Genomic DNA, 8,003 nt, shown 5'->3' on the forward strand with positions numbered 1-8,003 from the left:
CAAGCTAATTCAAACTCTCCTGAATAATACCACCAAGTCTGCCAGTAAGGATACTGGTCCTGTCCCCTCTAACCTTTCTGCCACCCATTCATTGGCACTGAACTCTTATTTCTACACTAACTGGTATGAGGCACCAGTTGTAATATGGAGATTTGTTAATTTGAGGTCTTGTTTTTTTAAAATTTCTTTCATAACTCCTTAACATCTGTCTGCAGGACCTCATTCCTTGTTCTACAAATGCTCTGGCTGGTTACCCTTCCTTTCCAATAACACTCAACTGCCTTACATTAATATTTTTAACAATTGACCTCAGGGAGGCAACATTGCATCCTGAAATACTGCCTGCTACTGCAAAAGGTTTTTCTCCCCCCCGCCCCCAACTGAACTATAGAATTCCCTGTAACTACAGCTCTATTGGCTTTTCCTTTCAATTCCAGCACAGCTGACTATCAGTGATGTAATAAAATTGGCTCTGGCAGCTCCTGTAAAGGGGAACCCTCCTTGACATCAGTATTAGAACCAAATGCTAGTCTGCAAGCTAGATATCTACAAGTCCTGATAAAGGGTCTTTAATCCTAACCTGCTGAGTGTTCTCAGAATTTTCTGTTTCTATTTTAATTTTTTTTAAATTCATGATCTCCTGAACTATCTTCCTGCTTTTTCTTAACTTCTCTGGCATCACCCATGTCCCCTTCTACCTGCTCTCTCTTGGAAAAAGTTCTCTTTGTGACCACTTTCCTGAAGCATTACTGGTCAGAGATACTTTTACAGCTGCAGAAAGGGTGGGTAATGTAGCAGGATCCTCTTTTGAGTCAGTAGGGGTGGAAGTCAGGAACAGGAAGGGAGCAGTAACTCTATTGGGAGTATTCTATAGGCCCCCTGGTAGCAACAGAGATACCGAGCAGCAGATTGGGAGGCAGATTTTGGAAAGGTGCAAAAATAACAGGGTTATTATCATGGTTGACTATAACTTCCCTAATATTGATTGGCACCTGATTAGTTCCAAGGGTTTAGACGGGGCAGAGTTTGTTAAGCATGTCCAGGACGGATTCCTGTCACAGTATGTTGACAGGCCGATTAGGGTGAAAGCCATACTAGATCTAGTATTAGGTTACAAACCGGGTCAGGTCACAGAGCTCTCAATGGGTGAGCATCTGGGGGACAGTGACCACTGCTCCCTGGCCTTTAGCATTATCATGGAAAAGGATAGAATCAGAGAGGAAAGGAAAATTTTTAATTGGGGAAGGGCAAATTATGAGACTATAAGGCTAGAACTTGCGGATGTGAATTGGGATGATGTTTTTGCAGGGAAATGTACTATGAACATGTGGTCGATGTTTAGGGATCTCTTGCAGGACGTTAGGGATAAATTTGTCCCGGTGAGGAAAATAAAGAATGGTAGGGTGAAGAAACCATCGGTGTCAAGTGAGGTGGAAAATCTAGTTAGAATGCAGCATACATTAGGTTTAGGAAGCAAGGATCAGATGGGACTATTGAGGAATATAGGGTAGTAAGAAAGGAGCTTAAGAAGGGGCTGAGAAGAGCAAGAAGGGGGCATGAGAAGGCCTTGGTGAGTAGGGTAAAGGAAAACCCCAAGGCATTCTTCAATTATGTGAAGAACAAAAGGATGACAGGAGTGAAGGTAGGACCGATTAGAGATAAAGGTGGGAAGATGTGCCTTGAGGCTGTGGAAGTGAGCGAGGTCCTCAAATAATACTTCTCTTCAGTATTCACCAATGAGAGGGAACCTGACAATGGTGAGGACAATATGAGTGAGGTTGATGTTCTGGAGCATGTTGATATTAAAGGAGAGGAGGTGTTGGAGTTGTTAAAATACATTAGGATGGATAAGTCCCCGGGGCCTGACGGAATATTCCCCAGGCTGCTCCATGAGGCGAGGGAAGAGATTGCTGAGCCTCTGGCTAGGATCTTTATGTACTCTTTGTCCATGGGAATGGTGCTGGAGGATTGGAGGGAGGCGAATGTTGTCCCCTTGTTCAAAAAAGGTAGTAGGGATCATCATCATCAGGTGCCATGCCCAGTTTGAGCTTTGACTGCCATGGCCCACACACTCCTGTTTCGGGTCAAGTGGATCAATTCACTGGTATTCATTTCCAATTCTCTGGCTGCTGTCTCCATCATCATTTGTCTTTGTCTTTGTCTTCCTCCTGCTTTCTTCCCTTCAATCTTTCCCATAATTACCGTGCATTCTAACTCCTCTTTCCTACTCACATGTCCGATGAAGTTAAGTTGCCTTTTCATCATCTCATAAATTATTTCTCTTTGTGTTTGCTCTGTTCATGACATCCTCATTAGATATTCGTTTCATCCATGATATTCTTTGCATCCTCCTCAAAAACCACATTTCTGCTGCTACAATTCGTTTCCTCATGTTACTAGATATTGTCCAACATTCTGAGCCATATAACATAATAGTAGGGATAGTCCAGGTAATTATAGACCAGTGAGGCTTATATCTGTGGTGGGAAAGCTGTTTTAAAAGATTCTTGGAGACAGGATCTATGGGCGTTTACAGAATCATGGTCTGATCAGGGACAGTCAGCATGGCTTTGTGAAGGGCAGATCGTGTCTAACAAGCCTGATAGACTTCTTTGAGGAGGTGACCAGGCATATAGATGAGGGTAGTGCAGTGGATGTGATCTACATGGATTTTAGCAAGGCATTTGACAAGGTTCCACACGGTAGGCTTATTCAGAAAGTCAGAAGGCATGGGATCCAGGGAAGTTTGGCCAGGTGGATTCAGAATTGGCTTGCCTGCAGAAGGCAGGGGGTCGTGGTGGAGGGAGTACATTCAGATTGGAGGGTTATGACTGGTGGTGTCCCACAAGGATCTGTTCTGGGACCCCTACTTTTCGTGATTTTTACTAACGACCTGGATGTGGGGGTAGAAGGGTGGGTTGGCAAGTTTGCAGACGACACAAAGGTTGGTGGTGTTGTAGATAGTGTAGAGGATTGCAGAGAGACATTGATAGGATGCAGAAGTGGGCTGAGAAGTGGCAGATAGAGTTCAACCTGGAGAAGTGTGAGGTGGTGCACTTTGGAAGGACGAACTCCAAGGCAGAGTACAAAGTAAATGGCAGGATACTTGGTAGTGTGGAGGAGCAGAAGGATCTGGGGGTACACGTCCACAGATCCCTGAAAGTTGCCTCACAGGTAGATAGGGTAGTTAAGAAAACTTATGGTGTGTTAGCTTTCATAAGTCGAGGGATAGAGTTTAAGAGTTGTGAGGTAATGATGCAGCTCTATAAAACTCTGGTTAGGTCACACTTGGAGTACTGTGTCCAGTTCTGGTCGCCTCACTATAGGAAGGATGTGGAAGCATTGGAAAGGGTACAGAGGAGATTTACCAGGATGCTGCCTGGTTTAGAGAGTATGCATTATGATCAGAGATTAAGGGAGCTAGGGCTTTACTCTTTGGAGAGAAGGAGGATGAGAGGAGACGTGATAGAGGTATACAAGATATTAAGGGGAGTAGATAGCCAGTGCCTCTTCCCCAGGGCACCACTGCTCAATACAAGAGGACATGACTTTAAGGTAAGGGGTGGGAAGTTCCAGGGGGATGTTAGAGGAAGGTTTTTCACTCAGAGAGTGCTTGGTGCGTGGAATGCACTGCCTGAGTCAGTGGTGGAGGCAGATACACTGGTGAAATTTAAGAGACTACTAGACAGGTACTGTATATGGAGGAACTTAAGGTGAGGGATTATATGGGAGGCAGGGTTTGAGGGTCGGCACAACATTGTGGGGCGAAGGGCCTGTACTGTGCTGTACTATTCTATGTTCATGGAGGTCTCAGCCTCACAGATGGACTCAGTGGCTCGCGTTCCAAAAGCTTCAGCCTGAGACCCTCCATCTGACAGCATTTCCTCCATCGATGGTTGTTCAGGACACGGGAAGCAATCTGGATTTTCCACATGACACGGGATATACATTTCTTGGAGGCAAATTGTCCTGCCGTGCTTCTATTTATGAAATTACCTTATCATGCAGCAATAAAGTCCCAAAATAGTACATTCCCCTCACCTCACTGATCTCAAGTTTCATGCTTTGTAAAAGTAGTACACCATATACAATAACTGGGCTGTATTGCTTGATTCTTGCTGAACTTTATTGTATTTCTACTCACTCAGACCTGAATCAGTCCTGTTGAGAGTAATTATTAAGTAACTAATTCCAGTTCGCCAGTTAATTAGCTTTGTCAGTGCTATCAGCAAGCAACCTGTGTACCACTGATTAACATATCAATTAGACATAGTGAGATATAAAGAGCCTTCGCAATGAGAGAAAATTGGACAAAATTACTGTTTAACGTGATAACAACAAAACAGAGTTTAGATCTAAGACCACTATTAAATGGTGCATGATGCACATTTACAGATATTTCTCATTTTTATATCCCCATCATATTCAAAGATATTGCAGTAATTTCATTTCTAATGATCATTATAATTACAAAATAAATCACCTTGAAGAATTTGAAATAGTCACATGAAATTGCGGTCCTGATAAAATTACTTTCTGATTTGGGTCATTTTTTATTACTAATATCACTCTTGATGTTCCTTCATAAGCAAATCAAGAACAGAAGAGTAAGGCACAGATTACAACAACTTTCAATTGTACCTCCAGTGTAGGGCATTACACAGAACAGAAAGAGTCATGAAGCAGTACACACTCAATGCCGAATTTATTAGGTACATAAGTGGAATCCAGTGTGGTCTTCTGCTGCTTTAGCCCATCCACCTCAAGGTTCGACACGTGCATTCAGACATGTTCTTCCGCACACCACTGTTATAATGTGTGCGTTACTGTTGCCTTCCTGTCGGCTTAAACCAGTCTGGCTATACTCGTCTGACCTCTCTCATTACAAGGCATTTTGACCACAGAATTGCTGCTCACTGGATGTTGTTTTCGTTTCTCGCACCAACTCCAGAGTCTGTTCTGGATGAAAATCACAGGATATCAGCAGTTTCTCTCAAGGTCACTTAGATCACATTTCGTGCCCCCATTTTGATGTTTAGTCTAAACAACAACTGAACCTCCAGAGATTGTCAGCATGCTTCTTAGCACAGAGTTGCTACCACGTGATTGGCTGATTGGATATCTGCATTAAAAAGCATGTGTACAGGTGTACCTAACAAAGTGGCCACTGAATGTATAATACTCGAGTTCTCTGAGAACTTACTTGAAGATACAGGCCCTTCAGCCCACAATGCTGTGCCAAACATGTACTTACTTTAGAAATTATCTAGAGTTACCCATAGCCCTCTATTTCTCTGAGCTCCATGTACCTATCCAGGAGTCTTTTAAAAGACCCTGTCGTATCTGCCTCCACCACCGTCACTGGCAGCTCATTCCACACACTCACCACTCTCTGCATAAAAAAACTTACCCCTGACATCTCCTCTGTACCTACTTCCAAGCACTTTAAAACTGTGCCCTCTCACGTTAGCCATAGAGTTTGAGCCTTTTTTAAAAATCAGATTAAGTCTACCACAGTGAAGGAGTTAATGTGCGTTTCAAAGTGTAGAGTAAAGAGAAGTAAAATTTCTCTGCTGACAAAGGAAAAAAAAAACAGAATTATTCATCTCTTTGATGAAGATTTCAGCAGAGGTGAGGGGGAGCTAAGTGGAGAAATGTGTAGATGGATAAGAGACAAGGTTTCAAAAATTACTGAAGCACTGGTAGGCTGTTAGGTTTAGATATATGTACGTTGGTGTAAGGATGAAACAGTGAGTCATGAGATACACTCTGAGTAAAGAGGATCAATCTTCACAAGTGTATGAGGGAGCACCTGATGTTGTGTTCAATATTACCACTTTTGTATGTTATTGGTTGGAGGAGTTAAAGGAAAAAGCATGAAGTGTTATGCAAACCCTAAACAAGTAGCGGTCCTCAAATACATTGGTCTTTATCACCTTCACCTACCTGGATACAGTTATGATTAGTAATAGAATAGAGTTTCCAGTGCATATTTTTTCTGCAAGAGAGCCGCAGAACCCTCAAAGGCAATAACCAGGCTCACCTGGCGGCAAGATATCATTTGTTGGAAATAGTACTATAGAACTACATTCTATGTATACCTGCACTTTGGCAAAACTATGCTAGTAAGTCGCTCTGCTATTCTGCTTGCAGAAATGTGCTGAAGGAAAACAACATAAATTTTCCTAAAGCCAGGCAGAATCTATGGAAAAGAGTAACCAGTTGATGTTTCGAGCCAAGACCAAAACGTTGATTGTTTATTCTTTTCCATAGATGCTGCCTGGCCTGCTGAGTTCCTCCAGCATTCTGTGTGTGTTGCTTCGGATTTCCGGCATCTGCAGATTTTCTCCTGTTTAAGTCTCCAAATTTTGAGTATGAAGCTTTGCTGACCACTGCCCCCCACCCCGCCCCCCGCCCCCCACAACAATGCAGCACACTGTGAGATGTGATGGGGATTAACATTTTGGGATTAGTCCAGAAGCAAGGAGTGGGTGTGGCTTTGACCTCCATGAGTAAAGAGGTCCAGGCTCAAGTTAGCTTTTAAAATCACAGGAGCTCCAAGATCCAAGTGAAGACAAAGAAAGTATTTTGAGTGATTACTTTTAAATAGGACCCTCTTTGGGCAGATTATTTGGTAATTCGCTAAACCTGTCAGTTTTTTACAGACCATTGAGATTGAAATTTGCTCTTGAGAAGAACGTTGCAATGCTATGGATATCATCTGTGGGGTGGGGTTGGTCACGCTGGAAAATAAATGCTGGCAGAAATGAAAATACCACCAATGTTCCCTTCAGAGTGGTATGAATAATTTTCAGGCCACAGAAGTGTCTTCCAAAAAGACTTTAAGAAAGTTAATCAAAGATAAATCTGAACTTCCAGAAAAGCTTTAACAAAGTTCCAAAAACTATGTAGTACATATAATAAGTGGAAAAACAAATTTAAAGAAAATCTTGGAAATAGGTTAATAAAAACAAATGTTTGAATGGCAGACAATAATGAAAGCTGTGAGGATACTGTCAAATGGGGAAAGATATGAGGAATCATCCTAGGAAAGGTTTAGAGCCTCCCCCTGTTTCACAAGTGCATAAGTTTTTAAATTGTGTAGAAATACAGAAAGCAGACCAAGGCAATTGTAGTGGATTATAAGATTTAGGTAAACTCTTAGGAAACATTAATTTGTGCAATAAATAGTTTTCACATGGAATATGTTCTGGCCATGATAGTCAGGGACCATTCCTGGAGACACCAATATCGATACAGCAATGGAAATACTGAAGATGCTTCAGGCTGGATGAGTTAACTAAGTAGGCAGAAAGGTTTTCAACCGTGTGCATTTTATTATCTTGTGATCATAAAGAAGCAACAATTGTCCTTGAACCCATTCAGATCCAAACAGGGTCAAATTCTGTGAACAGGGAGCTTTAAGTAATATAGAAACATAGAAACATAGAAAATAGGTGCAGGAGTAGGCCATTCGGCCCTTCGAGCCTGCACCGCCATTTGTTATGATCATGGCTGATCATCCAACTCAGAATCCCGCCCCAGCCTTCCCTCCATACCCCCTGACCCCCGTAGCCACAAGGGCCATATCTAACTCCCTCTTAAATGTAGCCAATGAACTGGCCTCAACTGTTTCCTGTGGCAGAGAATTCCACAGATTCACCACTCTCTGTGTGAAGAAGTTTTTCCTAATCTCGGTCCTAAAAGGCTTCCCCTCTATCCTCAAACTGTGGCCCTTCGTTCTGGACTTCCCCAACATCGGGAACAATCTTCCTGCATCTAGCCTGTCCAATCCCTTTAGGATCTTATACGTTTCAATCAGATCCCCCCTCAATCTTCTAAATTCCAACAAGTACAAGCCCAGTTCATCCAGTCTTTCTTCATATGAAAGTCCTGCCATCCCAGGAATCAATCTGGTGAACCTTCTTTGTACTCCCTCTATGGCAAGGATGTCTTTCCTCAGATTAGCGGACCAAAACTGCACACAATACTCAAGATGTGGT

This window comes from Mobula hypostoma, chromosome 12 (genome assembly GCF_963921235.1).
Source record: "Mobula hypostoma chromosome 12, sMobHyp1.1, whole genome shotgun sequence".
Lineage (NCBI taxonomy): Eukaryota > Metazoa > Chordata > Chondrichthyes > Myliobatiformes > Myliobatidae > Mobula > Mobula hypostoma.